The sequence below is a fragment of the Heterocephalus glaber genome, unplaced genomic scaffold (genome assembly GCF_053883595.1).
Source record: "Heterocephalus glaber isolate CG9 unplaced genomic scaffold, H.glaber_assembly_v1.0 deba00000943, whole genome shotgun sequence".
NCBI classification, from domain to species: Eukaryota; Metazoa; Chordata; class Mammalia; order Rodentia; family Bathyergidae; genus Heterocephalus; species Heterocephalus glaber.
In genome coordinates this window covers 6,646,443-6,670,205 of record NW_028258175.1, presented here as the reverse complement: position 1 = coordinate 6,670,205, position 23,763 = coordinate 6,646,443, and the positions used below count along the sequence as shown (strand labels likewise).

General features: G+C 42.5%; 1 protein-coding gene and 1 pseudogene across 1 annotated transcript in view; both read left to right on the top strand.

Moving 5' to 3' along the window:
* Positions 1-23,763, top strand: part of Hs3st2 (heparan sulfate-glucosamine 3-sulfotransferase 2) — a 93,532-nt gene that overhangs the window by 30,457 nt on the left and 39,312 nt on the right. The window lies entirely within an intron of this gene.
* LOC101715488 (ubiquitin-conjugating enzyme E2 L3 pseudogene) lies at positions 3,239-3,743 on the top strand (annotated as a pseudogene).

Below are 23,763 nucleotides of genomic sequence, written 5' to 3'. Positions count from 1 at the left end.
TCTGCTAAAAAAGAACTTTCATACAGCGTTTTAAAAAAGGCATCAGGGTTGCTTCTGCGTGTCTTCGTGAAATATCCTCCTTTGAATACCTCTAGAAAGGAATTCTCTCTCCATTCTGGCGCCTCAGCCTCCCGCTGCCTGGCTCTGTTTCTCTGCGTTCAGTCTTGAGGACTCTGTGACTTCTCACTTGCCTTCCCCCCTGCTGGTCTCATGGAGAAGTACTCTTAGTATTCCAAGATATTTCTCTCTCGCTTTTGTTCTCTGCTGTCTGTTAGAAAGACCGCAACTTAACGTGAGGCTGTATGATTATCCCCGCGCCTGCTGCCGAGTGCAGAAACCTGACACTGTACCATGGACTGTGGTGATTTTCTGAGGCCTTTAGATTGATTGCATTCATCTTAGCAGCAGGTTACACACGCTATAAAATTATCCAGCTGCTTTCTAAAATCTTGCATTCAACCTGAGAGTCTTTAAAAGCATTCACTTTTTGAACATTTTAAACCCAGCAGTTTTGGACAATGCCACTGACTCATTGTGCTTCAGGCTGATGTTTTTACCTCTGGATGCCTTGTTTTTCTCATCTAGGAAATGGGAATGATCTTCAGCACCACCTTTTTAAACACCCAGAGAGATAAGAAGCAGGTAATGTGCCCTAAACAGTAGCTTTAGCAGATACTGTCTTGCTCTCTGGCAGTTAGAACTCCTCCACCTTCTCCAGGAAGTTGGCCACAGTATCTCACCGGTGCTGGCCAACAGAAGCTCGCAGATATATATGCTTACCTCTTTAATACAATTCAGACCTTTTGCTCTTTAAAATAAGCCAGCCCACCAGAGACTTAAGAGTATGCATTAGGGAAAACAAATCTTTTACTCAAATGTTTACAGTACAGATATGATATAGCTCATCTTGTATGGATGGGAGAATGCCGATGATTTCATTGTCTAGCTCTAGTTGTAGAGAAGGGAATATAGTAACATGTTTTACCTCTTTACATCTCTACCTGGAACAGCTTCAGGAAAGGCTTGATAGGGGCCTACAGAAGCCATTACACTCCATCTTGCAATCTGATTCCACTGGCTTATTTCCATTCTCAAATTATGCTTACTAAGTTCACAGTACTCAATTCAGCAAAAAAGACAGGGTCCCCTCAAATAGGTCCTCCCACAAATCCTGGGACTCAACTCCCGTTGCCTTGTATTGGGTAATATGGCCATACTAAAATGACAATAGGAGAGCTTATATTTTTATCAGATAAAACTGGCAACCCAATATAGGAGCCCATTCCCAAACTACATGTAGGGAAAAGGTGGTTCTCCAAAGCAACATCAGGTTGCTCCATTAGCAGAATGAGGGACAATGTCTACCGAGAAGCATAAACCACAATTGTCCATTCTATTAACTATGCTAGGGATGAATTGATGTAGTCCTGTTCCGGGCATTTAGCCCTGAAAATGATACCTTACAATGGTATGACTCTGTTCTGCTTAACTATTGCTATGTAATAAGCCACCCCAAAATTTAGTTAATTAAACCAATAATTTATTATCTCTTGTGATTCCATGCATGATGTGGCTCAGCTGAAAGTTCTTGCTTAACATCTCCCATACAGTTGCAGTCACATGTCACCTGGGGCTGTAATCAATGGGACATCCCACCAGGATAAATGCTAATGTGGTCACTCACATGGCTGGGGCTGTCAAGCACAGTGACTACACATGGCTTCTCCAAATGGCTTGGGCTTCTCAGAGCAGAGCAGCTGGCTTCTGAGATGGAGGATTTCATAAGGAGATTTTCCAGAAAGTCCAGGGAGAAGCTGAAGTCTTCTTAAGACTTGGTCTCAGAAGTTCCAGAGCATCATTTTTGCCTCATTAATGCAGCGAGTCACTGAGAGAAATCTAGATCCAAGGGAAGGGAAATTAGACTCAAGGAAGGGACAGGACGTATGGTGCCATCTTGGAGATTATTAACTGTATATATTTTATGCATAATGTAACTCAACCCACAAGTCAAGACTATTTAGCAGAAACTGATTCAGCCTCCATTTATAGATGAGAAACTAAGTCTTAGAGGAATCAAGGGACTTGCCTCAAATCCAGCAGCCAGTAAGTGGCAAAGGATGGACTAGAGCCCAGGTGTCTGGTTCCAAGTCATTATTTTTTCTCCACTGCAGCCCAGCTGTCTCCTCTTTGGAGTGGTACAGCCATCCCTTCATATCCACAGGGCACTGATTCTAGGGCTACCTGCAGATAGCAAAATCCATGGAGCGCAAACCTATCATGTAAAATGGCATAGTATTTATGTGTAACTTACGCATATCCTCCCATACACTTGAAATCTTCTCTAGATTACTTATGATATTGAACACAACATCAGTGCTAGATAAATAGATATCATACTGTATTGTTTAGGAGATGACAACAAGAAAAAATGTCCGAGCATGTTCAGTACAGACGCAATTTTTTCCCAATAGTTTTGATCCATGGTTGGTTGAATCTGTAAGAGTCAATCCTGAAGATACCAAGGGCTGATGTTACAGCTGTTGTATATGGGTCTAAGAATTAGGCTGAAAATCCATCCTCCTAAAGGAGGGAATTCTGAGATCTGATCCATTTTCTCCTGACTCATGGGAGTTCCCCACTCCCTACTTACTGCCTTGGATCGTCTCTAGGATGACTTAAGATAAAAGGTAAAGAACATTATCCTAGATTAGCATAGGTTCAGACCAATTACAGTGTTGATTGCTGTGATAGTTCCAGTTATTATCCCATAAATATTACTTCCTTCTCCCCTCTACTGGGGCACTCTCCTTCCTCACTCCATCAGTCGGGCCTGACCATGAGCCATGCTTTGCTCAAAGGGATGTTAGCTGATAAAATATGATCAAAGTTTTGAAATGCGGCTGTGTAGCTGGACTTTCTCTCTTGTGCTTCTGAATTACCCCTGAGAAGAGCTCTCCCGGGTAGGGAGTTGATTCAGAAGGATAGAAGACAGATGAAACAGGCCCAGGCCCAACCTGAAGCTTCAGCCAAAGCCCCAGTGAGCCAGTTCAACTCAACCTGGACCACTGATTCTCCATCCAGCGTGATTTTTGCCTATTGAAAAACATTTGGCAATGTCTAGAGACATTTTAGTGGTCACAACTTGCAGTAGGGTATTATGGGCATCTAGTGGGTAGAAATCAGGGATGCTGCTAAACATCCCTCAATGCAGTCCCCGTAATAAAGAATTATCCGTCTGAGGGTCAGCAATGTATTCTGGGAAAGCAGCAGCACCAGGTCCAAGATGGCGGCCAGCAGGAGGCTGGTGAAGGAGCTTGAAGAGATCCGCAAATGTGGAATGAAAAACTTCCGTAACATCCAGGTTGATGAAGCTAGTTTATTGACTTGGCAAGGGCTTATTGTTCCTGACAACCCTCCATATGATAAGGGGGCCTTTAGAATCGAAATCAACTTTCCAGCAGAGTACCCATTCAAACCACCGAAGATCACATTTAAAGATCTATCACCCAAACACTGATGGAAAAGGACAGGTTTGCCTGCCAGTAATTAGTGCTGAAAACTGGAAGCCAGCGACCAAGACCGACCAAGTAATCCAGTCCCTCATAGCACTGGTGAACGACCCCCAGCCCGAGCAACCTCTCCAGGCTGACCTAGCTGAAGAATACTCTAAGGACCGTAAAAAATTCTGTAAGAATGCTGAAGAGTTTACAAAGAAATATGGGGAATAGTGATCTGTGGACTAACATCTGCCACAAATGATTCCAGCAAGTGTGAGCAGAGACCCCGAACAGTGCATTCAGACACCCCCCAAAGCAGGACTCTGTGGAAAATTGACAAGTGCCACCACCTGGAGTTGACTTGTGACAGTTACTTTCTACAGTTTTCTTAATCAAAAGTGATCTAGTAACCTGTAAAGAAAGGATTAAAAGTTTCAGATATTCCTAAAAAAAAAAAAAAAAAGAATTATCTGCCTCAAGTGCCAATTTTGCCGAGGTTAGGAAGCCCTGGTGTAGATCAGCAAACCCCCACCCTTCCTCTAGACACATGCACAAAAATAAAGTGATTGCTATTTGAAACCTCTGAATTTTGTGGGAGGTTTTAAATGCAGCATTATTGCGGTAATAAATGGCAGCTATAATGGCAGATGTGAGAGAACCATGTTTTATGAGGCAAGCACAATAAACAGTTCCTCCCAGCTAAACTTCCCAGTCTCCCTGTTGGCACTGCCTCTGGCCATTCCCTCTTGCAAAGGTGTGGGAGGCGCTGCAGATAGGTTCAGTCCCCCCGCCCCTCCCCACTGGCTCTGGGGATTGAACACAAGGAGCGCTGGGTTATATTCCCAAGCTTTTAAAAATTTTCTTATTTTGAGACAAGATCTCATTAAGTTGCCCAGGCTGGCCTCAAATGCGTGCTCCTACTGTACTCTCAGTAGCTGGGAGTACAGGCATGCACCACTGTGCCGGCCTAAACTCAGATTCTCACTGGTTCTTAGACCCCCAGGAGAGAAAGGTATTGCCTTAGACCCTGCAGGTTCCTCCCTCCAGCTTCCTGTCTGTCTCCTCCTTGCCTTCCGAAGCCCTTAATGACTCTGCCTCATATGACATGCCCCTTCCCTTCTCACTCACCTTGAAGATTTTCTGCAGCTGGTTGCTAACACTGGTTTTTCTCCTGCAGAAAAGCTCCGCCGGTCCTCTCCTTGTTCCTGCCGAGCTCCCCAGCCTCAGGACCACAGACCTTAACGGTCACTGTTATTCCCCAAGGAAGCTAACCATTCTGTGCTTTTTTCGAAGAGATGAAAAATATTACTTTTGTTCCTCTGTTAAATCTCCACATCCCTTAGGACCTTTAAAAAAACACACACACAAAGTCTTGGTTCCAAACTAAACTGAGGAAAGAATTGTGTTTTGAATAATTAACACCAAAAACATACATAGTTTTTTTTGTCTACAAAACATGCAATTTCAGTTAATATCAGCTTGTCTTTACATCCACTTTGGAAGGTCTTTTAGAATGGAGGCATAACTTTGCAGGTAGTTAAAAAAAAACAAAAACACAAGTCTAAAGAGTACATCTTGTCAGTTTTTACACCTGTGTACACCTGTGTCACCACTTCTCAGCTCATGATCTAGAACATTCTGTCACCTCCAACTTTCCAGACAATCATGAACCCCACAAAAGACTGTTTCTTCTGTTGCAAAAGACTTTTTTTTCCTGTTCTGAACTTTATATAGGTGAAATCTTGCAGGATCTTACAGGATGGGTCTCTTTGTGTCAGGCTGCTTGCAGATAACCACGTTTTGAAAATCAGCCCTGTTACGTGGTCCCCCACCCCTCCTCCACTGAATGATCCTGGTGTGACGCCTGTTAGGAACTGAGTTACAAGGTAGAAGGTGAGCAGCAGGCAGCTGAGTGAAGTTCCATCTATATTTATGCTGGAATCACTGCCTGAGCGCTCTCTGCCTCTTGCCAGGTCAGCGGCAGCATTAGATTCTCATAGGAGCTCGAACCCTGCTGTGAACTGGGCTACGTGAGGGATCTAGGTTGCTGCTCCTTTGAATCATCCCAACCCCTCCCTGCCCCAGCCTGCACTGTGTGTAGGAAATTGTCTTCCAGAAACCTGTGTCTTGGGCCAAAAAGGTTGGGGACCACTGAGTTGCAGCTTCTAGTTTTTTTTTAAGTGTATCATTTTATTACAAGTATTATTGTGAGGAAAATTAGTACTGGGGAAATTTTTGTAAAATATGTAAAAACATAAGGAAGACAATAGAAATAAACAAGAGATAATGACTGTACACAATTTTGTATTGATTTTATTCTCTTTTTGCAAGTCTTATTTATTTATTTATTTATTTATTTTATTTTCTGGTACGGGGTATCGAACTCAGGACCTTGCAAGACAGGTGTGGTGCCACTGAGCTAAATCCCTGGCCCCTCAAGTTTCATTTTTTATTAGTACATGTTTATAGTGCATCATGATTACATTTCCGGAGGGGTGTTGGAACATGTACATAACACATCTTAATTTTTTCTTCCCCTTCTCCTCTATCTTTTGGTCCTCTTGCCTTTTTTTGAAAATACTAATAATGTTGGTAAGCCTCTGCATGAACTCACAAGAAGAGAAAAAAAGAAAACATAAATACTATTAGGAGTGAAAAAATGGACACAGACATATACAGTTGATATTTGATCTATAATATGAAAAGAACAGAAACAAATTTTATACAAATACATGGAAAACTTGTGTTTGATTTCCTGGAAGAATAAATTGCTCAAAACTCAACAAAAGCAGAAACCTCAAATATGTCCATAACTATTTAAGAAATTAATACATTAGAGCCAGGGATTTCGCTCAGTGGTTTCGCCACCTGCTGTGCAAGCTCAAGGACCCGAGTTTGATCCCCGGTACCAAACAAAAAAAAAAAAGAAAGAAAGAAAGAAAGAAAGAAAGAAAGAAAGAAAGAAAGAAAGACTTTAGTTTAAAATTTACTCAGAAGAAAAACAAACCAAAAAAGCCCAGACTTGGGGCTGGGGATTTAGCTCAGTGGCAAGCGCAAGGATTCGAGTTCAATCCCCAGTACCAAAAAAAAAAAAAAGCCCAGACTCAGTTTTATGAACCCTGCAATGGACAGGTAATCTTGCTATGCAAAAAATTATTGTAGAGATCACAACAAAAAGATGTCTGAATGGCTTCTTCCACAGAGAAAAAGAAGACTTTGGTAAAATTTCTGCCGCTGCTGTTTCACAGTCATGAATGGGTAAAAGAGGAAATTAAAGACTTCCAGAAATGATGGGCACTTTCCCACAGGCATCTATGTCTTCCCCTCAGCATCTCCCTTCCCACTAAGACAGTGGCCAGCACAACAGAACAGGAGGAGAATCTGCTCTGCCATGTAGACACAGCTTGAATTTCCCTAATCCAAACACCCAGTGTCTGAAATGCTCCAAAGTCCAAAACACTCCCAGGTGGGAAATTCTATACTTGACTTCATCTTCTTGATATGAAAGATGTATAAAGAAACATAAATTTCCTATTTAGACTTGGATCCCATCCCCAAGACATCTCATTGTGTATCTGCAAAGAGTCCCAAATAATAAAATCGGAAATACTTTGGATCGCAAGCGTTTTAGATAAGGAAAAGTCAAACTGTACTAGAAATGGTTTCATGTGTATGGTAGAAACCTGAAGGAATCGACAACAGCAGTACAGAAGAGACGAGACTGGCAGAAGGTACCATGGAAGGCAGCTCATTCTTCCCATCTCTGCCTCTGCAAACAGGCAGAGAAACCAGAGCAGGAACCAGCATGGACGTGGGCTTCCCGCAAGACTAGAAAGCAGCCCTGAGCCCAAGAGTGCCATGGAAGGCATCTACCCAATGCTGGCAGCCGAAACAAATGAAATCCACTGAATTGGGGTATCCTCTGAGGCTGGTTGTCTGGTCAGGCAGGAAACCTGGCACAGTTAATGGTCTAAGCAAGTTGACTTTCCTTTAGTCAATTTTGATGATTTATGGTGATTTTGATGATTTATTTTTCCAAGAAAACCATCCATGTCATCCAGCTTCTCAAGTCATCAGCATGGGCATGTGGTCTCACAGTTGTATTTTGAGTCAGCTGATGGTTGGCTAGATCCTTATTTCGGTGGCACAGACTATTAAACTTTCTGAGTCCTCAAATATTGGAGAATATTTTCTTGATTCTGTGAGCAACAGTTTGTCTGTGTGTACAGAATGCTGGGGGTGCGGGCTTCCAGAACCCTCAAAACATGACATTGTCTTTGATGTCTAATGCCACACAGGTGAAGTCTGAGGTGAGGCTGATTTACTTCTTTCTTTATAAGCTTTTCCCCTGAGTGTTTTTTAAAGTTCTTTTCTTTGAAATTAGAACTTTACCAGTATGCTTGTATTGGTTTGATCCCTTCATGAATTTTTTCTCATATGATTTGTACTCTTCTGAACACAGTCACAGATTTTTATTTAATTCAGAAACATTTTTCTCATATTGAATATTATTTCTATTGCATTTGTTTTGATATGTTGAGCTCAAAGGTCCATTTTCTATGTGCTGTATATTCACATTGTCTGTCTTCACTATCTCTCATCTCTCCTCTTTTCACCTCTACTCTTTTCTTCTGAATCCTGTGGAACCTTCTTTAACTTGTCCTCATTCTCACTGAGTTGCTTTGCTACATTGTTAACTTAGCTGTTACTGTATCAAATGTATTTTAAATGGCTTAATTTGTTTCTGCCTCTACGCCATAATTATTTTCATCTCTTTGTCTTCTCATCTCATCTATATTTTAGTTTCATGTAGGCTGCATTTTTAAACCGTTTTTTGAGAGCTCAAAGGAAATGCTGTGGCAATTTACTTCTATTTCCTGTAGTAAATCTTTTTCAAAGGCACATTTTTCCTCTGCCCGTTTTATGACATAGGCACTTGTCAAAGGTTTCATTTCCTCCCTTTTTATTGTTTTTAATTGGTGAACCTTTTATCCATATCTGGTTTTGTTTTTTTTCCAAGTAGAAAGCAGTGGATTCCTCTAGCAGTTTTCTCCCACATGAACTTCAAGCTAGAAGATTTTGCAGGTTCAGGCACTGAGTGACCTGGCAGATGGAAGGTGAGGCCACAGACAGTCCCAGCTTCGGGCTGTGACTTACCTATGTTTGACAAGGCCAGCATGGCAGATTTTCAGCACCCCAGGTGTCCATACCCCACCTCCATATGGAAGCTTCCTCCATCTCTCCAGGGAGCCCTGCCACTTTGGGGAACTGCCCCTTCCCACCTAACCCTGCCAGGACTCTGCTGCTTCCCAAACACCAGAAGGCCCTGGTTCAGCTCCTGAACTCCAGAGGACCTCAGCAGGCAGCAGATGAGGCTCTGCAGATGAGCCTTGTCAGTCTCTGCTCCCCTGTCACTGCTAAGCCTGCCCCTTAAATCAGGGGCCACTGGCAGGGCTTGCAACTTTTGTATACAAGTGACTTAAAACAAGCCCAGACTAGTTTAAGCAAAAAGGAGGTGCATTTTGCCTGTCAGAGCTAAAAAATGTGGAGGTTCTGGTCCCTGGGATATTTTTCCTTCAGCTGCCAGTCCCGACGCTGTTTCTTCAGATTATTTTTGCATATTTAAGTTTGTAAGTTTTCATTCTTCGGTCTTTTCTCAGAAATAGCAATCTCATTGCTAATGTGTGATCGGTAATGCGAAACTTAAACATGTTTCCTGTCCCCTGGATGCCCGCAAAACATACACTTCCACTAAGAAACTCAGCTCTCATCCTCGACCTTCTTGGTTTTGAGCATTTCTGATGGGAAGGAGTAGCGAAGTCCATTCCTGGGGCTGTGGCTTAGACTCTGGAGGAGCAGGTGGGGTCCGTGTCTACTCCTGTTTGGTAGCTGATGTGTCACCGAGTTTGCCGTGACCTCAGAGCACCGCCAGGAAGCAGCCCTTTGCCAGCAGAAACCTAAGCTGACATTCTAGCCTTGATATTTTCCTCTGCCTTGAGTGTGTCTCATCTCTTCTCTGGGCCTTTCCATGGGAGAGTGGAGCTGGGTCAGTTCTGAAAGTGTGGCCACTCCCAGATTTGAAGTCTGTGGGTGTTCAGTGGGAAGAATTAAAACATTTCCAAGGGATGCTGTTTAAGCTTGATCAAAAACCTTCCATTCACTGCTACCTATAATAAACACGAGGTGCTATTCTGTGTGTTCTGGTTACAGATGATGTTTATTGGGATGTTATGTCCCAGTAAACCCACTGTAAGTTGAAAATATAGTAACTCACAAATGCTTGCATTATTCTTAGCCCACTGCACATCCCAGCTTAGCAATAGTGTGGGGCTGCACATTGTTTGTTCACATTGGTTGTTGGTGGTGTGGCTAACCAGGCACTTCGGCTCCCTGCCACTGCTCAGCATTCCAGAAGAAGATGTCGCCACATATCCCCATCCCAGGACAAAATAAAACTTCAGAATTCAAAGTGCATTTTACTGAATGTGTATCACTTTCACACCATCATAAAGTTGAAAAATCCTTAGTCAAGCCACAGCAAGTCAGGACCTGTGTAACTATGCCACAGAATCCTTCTAACACCTCCACAGGTGTGTTAGTGTCACCTGCACTTTATAAATGAGGAGTATTGTGGCTTAGAGGGGCTGAAAGATACCTTGTGTAAAAACATCAGATCTTATTCCCCTAACTTGGTGTGTGATTTCCTGGTGTAAAGTATAGTGATGAAAATAATACTGTTAATTTCCACAGGGATAACTTTTTCCCGGGAAAACACGAACTGTTTATTCACAAAATATTCTTTGTGTCTGTCCACACACCTGTTATCAACCACTATCATCTTCCTTCAAGCTAGATGCTTTTTGATGATTTCTTTTAAGAAAGTCCCCTCCCCGTTACTTTTTCCATAGCCTCTTGATGAGTATTTGAGATGGTTTTAAAGCATAAACAGTGGAAAATGCATTGATATAATTTCCTTTCCAGCCCCATTTCAAAATGAAAGGGAAATGTGTTTAGGGAAAAATTCACTTACAAGTTTGGCCAAATGCCCAAACTCTGAAGACAGCCTGACAAACAACAAAGTTTAACTCTCTCTAAATAGATTCCCTGTGTCTTTGATTCTGTGCTGGGGGAAGCTCTTAGGGTGACCCGTTTGCTAATGATATCCCGGACATCAATAATGGAATGTGAAAGACAATCTTCTAATCAATTTTTTTTCCTGCTGGTTTAGATTAAAGCACAGAAAATGCCCAAATGCTCCATCTGCTTCCTCTAAGATTTCTGGTAGGCTGGAGCCCAATTATGGCTGCCTTATCCATTTTTAATAATCTACTTATGATCATCCAAACACAGGGTGTGATTATACCCACATCAGCTTCTGTTTCAGTGCTTCCATTTCCATCTATAATTAATAAGCCATTCGTGCATCGGAGGGGAGCTGAAGGAGAGCTGTGAGGTATTAAGGAGGATGTTTTTTTTCTGTTGTTGTTCATTCATTCATTTTACAAACCTTTACTCAGGTCTACAATGTTCCATGAGCTATGCTAGACCCCGAGATAAAGGGATAACTTGTCCTTTGGCCTGAAGAGCTCCTGAGCTGTTGAGGAAGATGCATACACATACATGCTGGTGGTAGGGATTGTGCTTGTGTGTTTACTAGAAAACTCATCTGCTGAGACAACCAAGATGTTTTATGCTCCCAAATGATGATGTATGGGATAATTAGATCACTATATTATTACAAATATAATTCTAGAAAGGCCTATTTTGCAACCAGTTTCTTTTGTCTGAGAGAGAGTGAGCTATTCTGAGAAGGTAGTCAGTTTAGTAAAGAGGTTAGAGTAGGAAGGACTAAACTCACAGTCAGACAGCTGGGTTCAGGTCCCTGCTTAGCACTGTTTGACTTTATGTCTCTTTACCTCTCTGAGCTGGTTTTTACCATGTAAAATGAGGAGAATGGCCCCGTTGCTGGGCTTCTCTGGGGTAATGTGCATGATAAACTCAAAATATGGATCACTAAGTACTGTATCAGTATAATAAAGAAAAATCAAAGCCTTGCTAATCAGAAAGATGATAAAAACCACCTGTCCTTACTTTGGTAATCCAGTCTCCCTGCTCCATTCTCCCAGCCAAAAACTCCACATTGGAGACAAGTATAAAGTATTTTTGCAGTACTCATAGTACAATTTACTCTTACTGTGAAGGGTGCAGACAGCCTCTAATAATTCTTAGCACAAAGGGGACACTTTGGGAAAGGTAGGAAGGACTCACCAATTTGCAGAAGGCAAGATAACTGGATGTAGTACATGTTCTGTTATTATTTGCTGAAAATGTAATTGAATCAATAATTTATGATTCACTTTTCTTTCCAGTACTACAGTGGCCAGACTTGCATCTTTTATGGGGTTTGGGTTAAGAATCCACCACACCCGGGGCGGGGATTTAGCTCAGTGGTTCCGCTGCCTGCCTCGCAAGCACACGGTCCTGAGTTTGATCCCTGGTACCAAAAAAAATAAAAAATAAAAAATAAAAGAATCCACCACACCCTTCTCTTGTCTCAAAGTCTTCAACGTGAAGCAGACTAGCTCTCACCTGCCCAAGTTCGTTTCTTAGTCTGTCCGGTAGGAAGTCTCTGTCTCTGCCTTCAAAATTCCCGCTGATGGAAATTTCAGCAATCTGTAAGCTGTGATTTATGCCGAAGGAAACCTGCGAACATTCATGTCCAGCAGTTAACTGAGCAGTGTGAGATGAGGGCGCAGGCAGTATGAAAGGCTGCGCTTAACTGTGAAGTGGAAGAGCCACTTTGACCTGGCCAGGCCCCTGAGGGCTTCTCAGATCGGCCATGGTGGAGCTGAGACTCGGTGGGAAGGCAGGGTTGGAGCAAGTCACGAGAGGGTGGCGGTGGAGTGGGTGCAGACCGGAAGAGCCTCCCAGGGCCCCGCAGCGCCATCGGCCTCTGTCCACCTGCCGCCTGGCCACAGTGCCCCCTTTATGGGCCCTGCCACAGAGCCTTTGCATCTTCTCATCTCCCGGATTCTCCCCACCCCCTTTACGCATGTGGCTTGTGCTTGCTTTCCTATTTTGTGCACATCTCTGCTTCAAAGACAGGGAGACTGTAACAATTCTATTTGCAACTGCAGGCCCTGCTATTTCCCTCTAGGTATCTTTCCAAAAGAATTAAAGACATCATATCACAGGATATATGTATACCCATGTTTATAGCAGCACAGCTCATAATAGCTCAATCTTGGAAGCAGCTTATATGTCCATCCACAGATGAACAGAGGGCTGGGGATGTAGCTCAGTGGCACCGCACCTGCCTGGCAAGCGCAAAGTCCTGAGTTCTGAAAAAAAAAAAAAAAAAAATCTGGAAACTCACGGCCACCACGTTGACCACCTCTTGCAATTGTAGAGGCCAAAGGTCACGTGTATTAATCTCGTGATGTCTCAATAAATTTAATATTAAAATATTTATAAAAAAACCACAGATGAACGCATAGAGAAAATGTATTTATACACGATGGAGTACTACTCTGCCATAAAGATGAATAAACTTGCATCATTTGTAGGAAAATGGATACATCCTGAATCCATGATGTTAGGGGAAATAAATCAGACACACAGGCTTAAATATCACAGGGTTTCTCTTATATGAGAAACCCAAAATCAAAGAGCAAAATAAAAGACAGATAATAGGAAGCAGGGAGAGAGATCTCTTTCACAAGGCAAGAGGATCAAGAGATAAGAGGAGGGAGTAGAGGAGGGGGTGAGAAGGGGTTGAGATGCGTGGTGTGCATGACCAACTCCCCAGGGGCTGCTGCAAACACGGCTAACAAGACGTAAAGCTGAGAAACATCGCAGCTCCCTCTCCCCGCACACGTCGGAAGTCTCGCCTCGCTTTGGTGCTTTAATTTTCTAGCAGTAGTTACGATTTTTACTGTATCATTTACTTCTTGTAGGGCTTTATGCTTCCCCCCCAGGCAGGAATTGGCATCTATTTCGTACTGCTGCAATTTCCACCATCGAGAACTACTTCACAGAACTGTGGGTTCTTAGGAAATACTTAGGGGAGGCATGAATGAAATAACCATTGTCATATATATATATATAAAAAACTTGCTATTATATATCATAGTTACATGGGTGTACCATATGTGATCATATATATATGAGCCGTGTATACAAATTATATATTTCATAGACAGCATGTATCTGTATATATTCACATATATACACCTATGTGTGGTTATATACATCATTTATATATCATACACTATATATTACTGTCTTGTGTATCATTTATGTATATGTCTATATATTACATATAGTGCTGTATGTATTACACCATGTGCTATGTGCTATCATACATGTGTATGTGTCTGTCATTTGTATACACATATACATATTACAGATAGATGTATGTATAACTATGGCTGCATATGTCTAGGTAACCACAGTCTATAAATGGTCACACACGGTTCCCAAGGTCCTTAATGAGACCCTGGCCACCTGAGCTGGTCTCCTCACCCTGCTCTCTGCTTGTTGCCTGGGGCAGCTGCTCTGCTGCATGTGAACAAGAGCTGAGTGCAGTTGGCTGCCAGCAGCACAGAAACGCTGTGCTGCTGGGGAGCTGGCTGGTTTCCGAGGGGCCTGGAAGGCCCAGCGTGGCAGTGGGCAATGAGGCAGCAGGGACCGGGAAGGGGTGCAGTTCTGAGGCCAGTCTCCTTCTCCCCTTCTGAGGGCATGGAGCCGTTGTCTGAATCACCAGTGATGCACAGAGAGGTATTCATAAGAAATGTCTAGGGCATGATAACTAGAGGGAATATGACTCCTGATCCAGAGCTGGGGATCTAAGAACCATGGGAATTTAAAATAATCAACTGCAAGCCTCTTGCCTTGGCCTCTGGTTCTTACGTGGTAGGACCACTGCAGACCTCAGTGGCCATGTGTCCGCCCCGACCCTTCTCACCACACTCCAGCCATAGACTCCTCTGACCTGCTTCTTGGTCAGGGCCTTTGCATTTATTTCCTGGAGTCCTCTGCTCCCCAGTCTTGGCTTCCTCGTACCATTCAAACCTCAGCCCAGTATATCCCGTGAGAGGGGTCATTCCTCATCTAAAATAGCCACTCCTTTCCTGTTTACTTTCTCCATAGAACAAAAGCAAATTCACTTACTCGGTTTCCACTGCTCACCCCTCACCCCCACCCCCACCTCGGGAAGGTGAGCAGTGTTAGTGTGAGCCCTTTTCTCTGGTTCATTTACCACTGTTGCCTTAATGCTGAGTGGACTGCCCTGCATTTCATAGGTGCTTAATACACACTTGTGGAATGAATAAATAAATGAATGGCTGCAGCAACGGGCCAATTAGGCATGCCCATTCTAGGATCTGAAGGCACAGTGTGGGTGTGTGTGTCATGCACCAGGCAGGCTTTGATGAGAATCAGCAGCAAAGGTTGCCAACTGGTAGACTGTGGGCTAGAAGAGGCCTGTGGATTTGTTGAAGTGGTTTGATTGGCCTCCCACAGTGTTTTAAAGGCAGACTAACTAGGCACCCGTTACACTTGCATTTCCAGCTGTTCCGTATCAATCTCCTTACACCATCCTTGTCTCACCCATTCATTTTACCTACCTAGATCCACAGCCTTTGATCTTACCCACCCTGGACTACAGGATCACTGGCACTCAAAACAAATTTTCTGTGACTTCCACCGCTGTTCTTGTGGGTGAGGAACCATTCCCAGGGGCCTGGCTGGAGAACCAGGCTTCTCATCTGGGACTCAGCTGGGATGTCACTATGCTCGTCACTTCTGCTGGCTTGGGAGACGGGCAAAGTATGGCTGGTGCATATCATATGTCCAGGTACAGTAACGAGCATGGTCACCAGCCAAGAGGGGTGTGAGATGGGGTGGAGAACAAAGGTTTGAAACATCTCCACAGGGATGCAGAAGGCCTCCCGTGAGCGCAGGAGCTGGCCTATTTTGTTCACCATTCACATCCTCAGCATCCAGCACAGTTAATAGTAGAGGACAACCTCCCCAACTCTAGGTCCTAACCATATCTGCAAAGACAGTTTTCCTCAGTGAGGCCAGTTTCGGGTTCCAGGGGTGATCTCCTAGAATCTTTGGGGTCCACTATTCAGCCAACTGCATCTAGTCTTCCTTGTTTTCTGGGTTGCCTGAGAGGCTCTGGTAACAGTAAAGGACCTCCCATGAGTGCTTCTTGGATTCCTAGTGCCCCCACCAGCACTCCACAATGTCAGCTCATGACCAGTATTTGAGGATGATGTGCCTCCTGAATGTGGCTCTCTGAGACCCAATGTCTTAGATGTTATTGCCTATTTGTCACTTTGGGGCCAGAAGCTGTTTCTTATTGTCACGGGTATGTTCATAAAAACAGCCATCTCACTTCTGTCACACACACACACACACACACACACACACACCTGACTCAATGGCCCTCTCCCTTCCAGAAGCCCTCAAAACCTCTGACTTCTCAAGCTAGGACCCATCCTTTGGATACGCTGGAAGTTACCAGTTCTGCTGCACTGCCTCTGGTTCAGCAAGCCACCACTGATGACAGGACACACACAGGGAGCGGTCAGAAGTCCCAGTGAGAGAAAGCTATTCTGGCTATGTTAGTGTAATCTATCGTTCTTCCGAATCCCGAAGCTCTGGAAAATACCCACCACCCTTTCCCTTCATCCTCTGCAGTTCCCTATACTCAGTGCTTCATAGTTCCTTCCTATATTGAGTTTTGTAAGGGTCTCTCTCTCTCTCTATGTGAAAGCCCCTCCCTGGAGCTCATAACAGCATCACCTCCAAGATACAGAAAAAACATTCTCTTGGCAAGTCAGGTGGAAACTGAAGCCTCAAGATAGCATAGAAATTTAACTAACAATATAGAGGGCTGGGCAGTCAGGCAGTCCACACTGTCTCTGTAGTCAGGGTTGCACCAGTACAGTCAGTGACTTTTCCTACTGGAGAAGGTGATGTGAAAGATGTCAGACCCTCAGTAACTGTCTTCATCGAGTATCATCTGGTTGTGAACAGCAGAAATATATTAAATTTACATAAAACAGAAAGAGGGGTTGTTATAAAGTTACAAGGTTACTGCAGGGAATAAGAAGTGCAGAGCCTCCGAAGAACCACAGTCAGGAACCAAGGGAGTAATTATCCACTTGAGCAAATGGTAGACATTAACTAGCATAACTAGAATAACTTGCACGTCTGACTCGCAGGTCCGAGTTCAGGAGAGATCTGACTGCCGTAGCTTGAGCCAAATGTCCATAGCTGATCTGGTCCAGGTCAGGAGGTGCAGGTTCTTCAGCACACATGTGGCTGCCAGGACTGTCTTGTGGCTGACAAAGGTGTTCACCGGAAGGGAGACGAGCCAAGCAGGGTCCAGAGCAGATCCACTCTAGTGACTGAGTGCACACAGTGTGAGGACGTGCTGCTTCTAGGGGCGTGGCTCTCAGGACACTGTAATTAACAAGTAAAACTAAATGCCTAGAACAACAAAACAGACCGATCTCAGGTTAGGTAAATCAAGGAAAGAAGGGAGAGAGGAAGGAAGGGGGGAAACTCAAATCCACATTATATTATAAAGAAAAAAGCAGATATTTTAAAAAGTTATATTGAATAGGAGGTAAAACCTCATTTAAAGAGATTTTTTTTAGAAAAAAAAGTTGACTTGAGAAAAAGTAGACTGACAGAGACTATTCCAACAACCATGGGCGTACTTAAAATTAGTATTTTTAAAAAGTTGCTAGACGAAAAAGATTTTTTGTATGAGTTCAATCAAATCTTCAAGGAACTAGGCTATTTATCTTCTTCCAGACATTAATAAAAAATACTTCCCTGTTTATTTTATTAGCAAGTAACTAGATTGCCCTGATAACAAACTCTGAACACACATGCAGAAAGTCTAAATAATACAGGAGGGAAATAGCATCGAACTAAATTAGCAAAGAGAAATCTGCATCTAGAGAACATAGGACAAATGTATTATGATCCAGTAGGATTTCTTCCAAGAATGCCACCAATGTTTTGTTACTAGGGTGCCCAGTAATACAATTAAAATTCTGGTAGTGGGCCAGCAGAGGGGAAAATGCACATTCAGTTGGATGAATTTTAAATTAGGCACTGATGGAAGTTAATGGTCATTTCCAAAAACAATTATCATTTCTAAATTAGGGTAAGAGAATAGGTTTTCATGTAATAAAGAGCATCTGCCTATCTTCTTATATTTTGCTTAAGGCAACATTTAAGGCCTAGAAAAACATGACAACAGTTATTTCTTACTATTCTGGAGGCTATAGCCAATGCAACAAGATAAGAAAAGGGAGAAAATACAAATAAATCCTGGAAAGAAATCATATTTTTTCACAATTGACAGATAATAGTATTGTCTGCCTGCAAAACAAGAGAAAATCAAGTATTAGGACCAATTAAGAGTTTGGTAGATAATAAAGCCTTTTACTTTATATTTTCAACTGAATGAGAAGAATTTGTTGACAGATCTGATCCGAAACAAAAGACCACTTAAAATTAGTTTTAGTTAATGCAACGTTTGCATGTATGGATCTGTTCATGGAAAGTGTGATCTAACTTAAAGTACTGTACAGTTCTTTCCACACTGAGAGTTGAGATTTAAGAGGAAAAAATAAGTCAGTGACTATATATAAAAGTTGGCATATTAACCAGTCCAACACACTGTCGTGTCTGTACTCTTCACACTGCCTGACACATACTTGGTGCTCTATAAATATATATCCAATCAGTGATAATCTCTAAAACGTGATAATCTCTGAAAGTCATTTGCATTATTTTTTTTTAATTTGGTAGAGGGGCGAACACATGTACCCACACACATAATAACTACTTAGGAAATATTGTGTATGTGAGAGGATTGGAAAAGTTTTATTTACAACTGAAACAAACATGTTAAATATTTAAAACAAATATGCAGGAAGAATCTGTGTGAAGAAAATTATAAAACATTACCCAATAATGTAAACAAATGACCTGAATAAGTGGAAAGTGTCTGGATGTCAACTATCTTCAAATCAATTTGTTCTGTTACTCAATAAAGTAGAAAATGCAACTAAAAGAAATTGTTTACCTGAAAAGTTAACTGGAGATGAGTGTGAACAGTGGAGAATATTTTGAACTAGAGAGGGAGATTATCATATTAAAGCATAATATAAGTGTGTAATGATGAGCGGTACAAGGCTTCTAAAGAAAAGCTGGTTAAGCCTGGCGTGGTGGTGATGCCTATGACCAGAGTATTCTGGGAAGAGACTGAGAGAGGGGGTCACAAGCTTGAGCCCAGCTTTGGCAACTTAGAGAGACCAGACCTCAAAGATAAATAAATAAAAAGGGCTGGAGATGTAGCTCAGTGTAAGGAACTAGATTCAGTCTCCAGATCTCAGAGAGAGAGAGAGAGGGAGGGAAAGAAAGACAGAGAAAGAGAACAGAGAAATAAAAAACAGTGACATAGAAAAATTCTATAGATTTTTGGAATTTAATATAAAACGGTGGCATTTGAATCAGTAGAAAAGACATATTCAACCAATAATGTTAGGACAACGGGATAACCATTTGGAAAAGAATTCTTCCCTCATATAGAACGAAATCAGTCTCAAAATGATTACAGAGTCACATGTTAAAAATCAAATGACTTTATACTTTATGGAAGGATGAAAATTGTCTAAGCATGGCACCCAAGACAGAAAACATCAAGGAAAAGACTAAGAAATTGGCCTAAATAAAAATGTGAAACTATGAAATACTAAAATGTAAAAGATCTGTATATTTTAAAAATCATAAAGGCAAAGCAGTGATGAGATTCTGAACACACAAAGTTGAGGTTTAGATATCCTTAACTTGTAAAGATGTACTGCATATGAGTAAGAATTGACAGGGCTGGGGATTTAGCTCAGTGGTTTCACTGCCTGCTGCGCAAGCACAAGGACCCGAGTTCGATCCCCAGTACCAAAAAAAAAAAACCATCCCAAGAAGCAAGCTGAGCAAAGAGCATGTATATGGGCAAAACTCCAAATAGACAGTTAACAAAGGAAAGAAGAAATACTCGATTCAGTAGTCAGAAAAGATGACGGAAAATAAAGGGAGCATTTTTTCACCTATGAAGTTGGAAAAAGAGAAAGATCCCCACGCAGGGCCGCACTGTGTGTCAATTGGTGCAATAATCTTCTGGGAGGAAATCTGGCTGCTTTCTTGCAAGACCTCCGACTAAGTCACACCCAGGATCTGTTTTTATTTTTATTATTATTTTTTGGTACCAGGGATCGAACTTGGGTCCTTACGCTTGCGCAGCAGAAGGCGAAACCACTGAGCTAAATCCCCTGCATCAGAATCTGTTTTTAGAAAACGATTTCAAGGAAATAAAGAGTATTTACATAGGTAATCTCAGGAATGTTTAATATAATTTCGTTTAAATATTAAAATGCAAACAGACACTTGTATAGAAGATTGGTATGGAATACTACACAACTGTTTGAAAAGATGAAGTAAATGGGTGTAAACTGTTCACATGGAATATTATCCATGATATACAATCAGGTATAGAAAAATCTCATAATGGTACATTCATTTAATGTGATTCCAGATTTTTCTTCCCCCCACCCCCTCTCTTTTCTGTACTGGGGATTGAAACCAGGACCTTCACACTGAACTATATCCCCAGCCTTTTTTTGGAAACAGGGTTTCTCACTACGTTGCCCAGGCTGGGCTTGAACTTGTGATTCTCCTGTCTCAGCTTCTCAGAGTGCTGGGATTACAAGCACGCATCACCACGCCCAACTCTATTTGTGTTTTGAAAAATAGTATACATGCACACATTCAAAAACATACACAAATGGAAAGAAGTGTCTGGAAGAATATACAGTACACTGTGAGTAGTGCTTATCTCTGCATGTGGAATTATATACGTTGTTTTTTTTGTTGTTTTTTTTTTTTGCTTTATCCATTGTGTTATTTCCATGTATATCAGCCAGAGAATGCAAAGTCAGGAAATACTTTAAAGTCCGCAGCAGTTAAGTTTTAGTTCCATTTCTGAGCCCGGGCCCTGCCCAGGACTGTTGTTAATCTAAAGATGAATTCATGCATGCCTGTGCTCCCTCTTACAATTCCGGCATTGATTTGTTTCTTTTTGGAGTTAATTTTGCTGCTGCAGCATTCTGAGATTCCCCTGAGCTGGGGGGTGCCTGTTTAACTACCAGCCCTTTGTGTCCCTTGCTGAATTTATTCAGCGGTTTATCAAGTGCTTTTCCTAATTGAATAAAACTCATAATTTCATTTTTAAAATACATGGACCCATTAGCATCAGTAATTAGACATTAACAAGTATGAAGATGGCCCATTAATGAAACAGCAGCTTTAGGAGGCTCCACTGTGCTGGTGGAGAGTATGAGAGAATCACTTATAAATGCCGTCCCTTGCGCATTTGTGATAGACCTGTTTGTGTACATCTGAACAACAGTGGGACCTACAATGAAATTAGCATTTTTCTAACAGGCATTAAACAGCAAGAGCTGCAAGTGGGATTTATTTTGTTGCAAGAACAGCCTGGTGCCACTGGAGAAGCAGGTCCCTGTAAAATAACCCTAAGAGACAGAGCTGATTCACACTTTGTTTTCAGATCGAGGTCATCCTTGTCTGGTCTACTGGACAAATCTTTTTGCAGAAGGCCTTCCAGCACTTGTATCATAGTGAAAGGTGTGGCTTTAGCACCCACCAGTTGTGAGTTCAAATCCAGCTTTGTCACATTCTAGTTCTGTAATCTCGGGCAGGTTTTTGCAAATTATAAGTACTTAGCTAGCCTGAGGCTCAGTTTCCTGATTCAAGACTGTGAAGCATACCTTGTATAAAAAATTCAAGATCTTCAACCTCCTAATTTAGATCAGGGATCTAATTAGCGAAAGGAGCTCCTCAAACTCTTTAATGAAATTGAAAGGGAAGAAGAACTCCCAAAGTCACTCCTGGAAGCAAGCATTACCCTGATTCTAAAACAAAAAAAGGAGCCAACCAAAAATAGAACTATAGGCCAATCTTTTTTAAAGGAACCTTCTAGGTAGACCAGGGAGCTAACCTGTGATCTAGCCCAGGTTGTAGACAAAGCCTCAGAATCTCAATGGGGAGATTCTCAATGGGGAGATTCCCGGTGGGGAAATTGTACAAAAGTAGCTGTTGTGTATTGAGCACTTGCTGTGAAGTATTATGTAAGCTAACTCCTACTATCTCACATTGAACCTATAAGATAGGTACAACTGGGAATACACCTGAGTTAACAGGTGAAGAAAGGGGATTGCTGGAAAGTCTAAACAGCTTGCTTAGTGTTGAAGAGAGTAAGTGGCAAACATGAAATGAACGTGGGACACTGGACTGCAGGGTGCAGCTTTTGACCCCTGTAATAATCAAGCGTTCAAGGATCTGGATGTCTCCAGAATCTGATGGAGTCTTACCTACTCCTGGTCCAGCCACCATCGTCTCTTTTGTAAATGACCATCAACAGCCTGACTCACTCTTGCTTGTACCCTTCTCTCTCATCTGTCTGCCCCCAACACAGCAGGAGGAAGTTGGATCACGTCACTCCTCTTTGTCACATTCAGAGCAAATGTTGATGTCCTTCTACAACCTTCAAGGTCTTCCACACCCTACTTCTTTCCCTTTGTCTCTGTGACTTCCTCTCCTGATGCCCTCCACAACACTGGCTCCCTTGTTGTCCCTTGAATACACCAATGGCATCCACCTTGGGGCTGTGTGCCCGCACCCCCCCCCCCACACCCTGACTGCTAGCTCTCAGGAAACTGGTGCCCAGCCTCCTCACTGTCCTTATGTCTTCACGTAAGCATCCCCATCTTAGGGAGTCTTCTCCAGCCACCTTTTGCAAAATTTAAACCTCCCTTCATGAACCACTCCTTCTTCACTCCCTTCCCTGCTTTATTTTTTCACTTAGGACTTAACAACCATCTAACATGGTTTAACTGTTAGAAAATTTATGTATTCATCTTGTTTATTGTCTATCTCCCCATAACAACACAATATCCATGAAGGCAGACGTTTTTTTCTCCTCTATTCAGTCTACCACTGCACTCTGGATCAGTACTTAGCACATGGTAGATGCTTAATAAATATTTGCCAGATGAATGAACCTGGTACAGTACCCTTTTATCCACATGGTGTCTTGGGTTTGCTATGGAAGGTCCCAGGGAACTCAAGAAGACTCCTACATCAATAGTAGCTGCTAGTGGCAACACCACATGGGGCAGAAACTTGTGTGGCTCAGACCCTGAGGTTGGCAGGCACAAGGATACATTTCCAGGGCCAGGATAGGCCCACCTGGGAGGCGCAAACAGGCCTCAGATTGCCCTGTGGGGGAGTGACCAGGCAGACCAACATTTCTTCGAGCGCCAGTGTAATGATTTCAGGGGGTGCCTGCTCTTCTCCAGACACTCTGTTTACTGTTGATGGAAATGGGATCGCACGCTTTAGGTACCCAAAGACCAGTAGCACAGCAGATACGGAGATGAAAATTTCACAACCTGGCTTGTAAATCTGCTCTCCACACAGAAGTAGGACAGCCTTGTGATTTGTCAACCAAGCATTAGGATGTCAAATGGCAGCCCTAAAGATAAACCCAAGTAAAAGACTATTTAATAGTCTACCCTTCACTTCTCATATCGACCCTAAAGATGATTATTCCAGACTTATTTTCCAGGAGGTAAGTTCTCGCTTAAACACATTCTGACTTTTACTGTCATTTACCCTGAGTTTTATCCCCCATACCAAACACAGCAAACGCTGTGCTTGGCTATTTGGCCCAGAGAAGTTTGTTTGGCTCACATGGCATTTGAGGCAAAAAAAAAAAAAAGTATTGGGTGCCAACTTAAAAATCAAAACATACCTCCAGAATTACATTTCTGGCTTATCTTGAAAAATGGCAGACTCAGACCACATTGGACAATATTCCTGCTTGTTGACAGTCAGCTGGAAAGAAGTGGCTCCTCTTTAGATGGGTCTCCATCAACTCATCCTGTCCACTCCACTCTCTATTACCTGGTTACATTGTATCTGAACCAGCGACTCGGCTACTCAGTGGGCAACTGCCCTGTAAAGATAAGAGAGCGAGCAGCACTCAACCCCGGAATACACGACTCTCCATAGCTTCATCCCAGAGAACCAAACATGGTTTTACCGGACAACCTGCTTCCCTGCCTAGGGCCTTTGTGTTCAACAAGGGGAAGGAGCT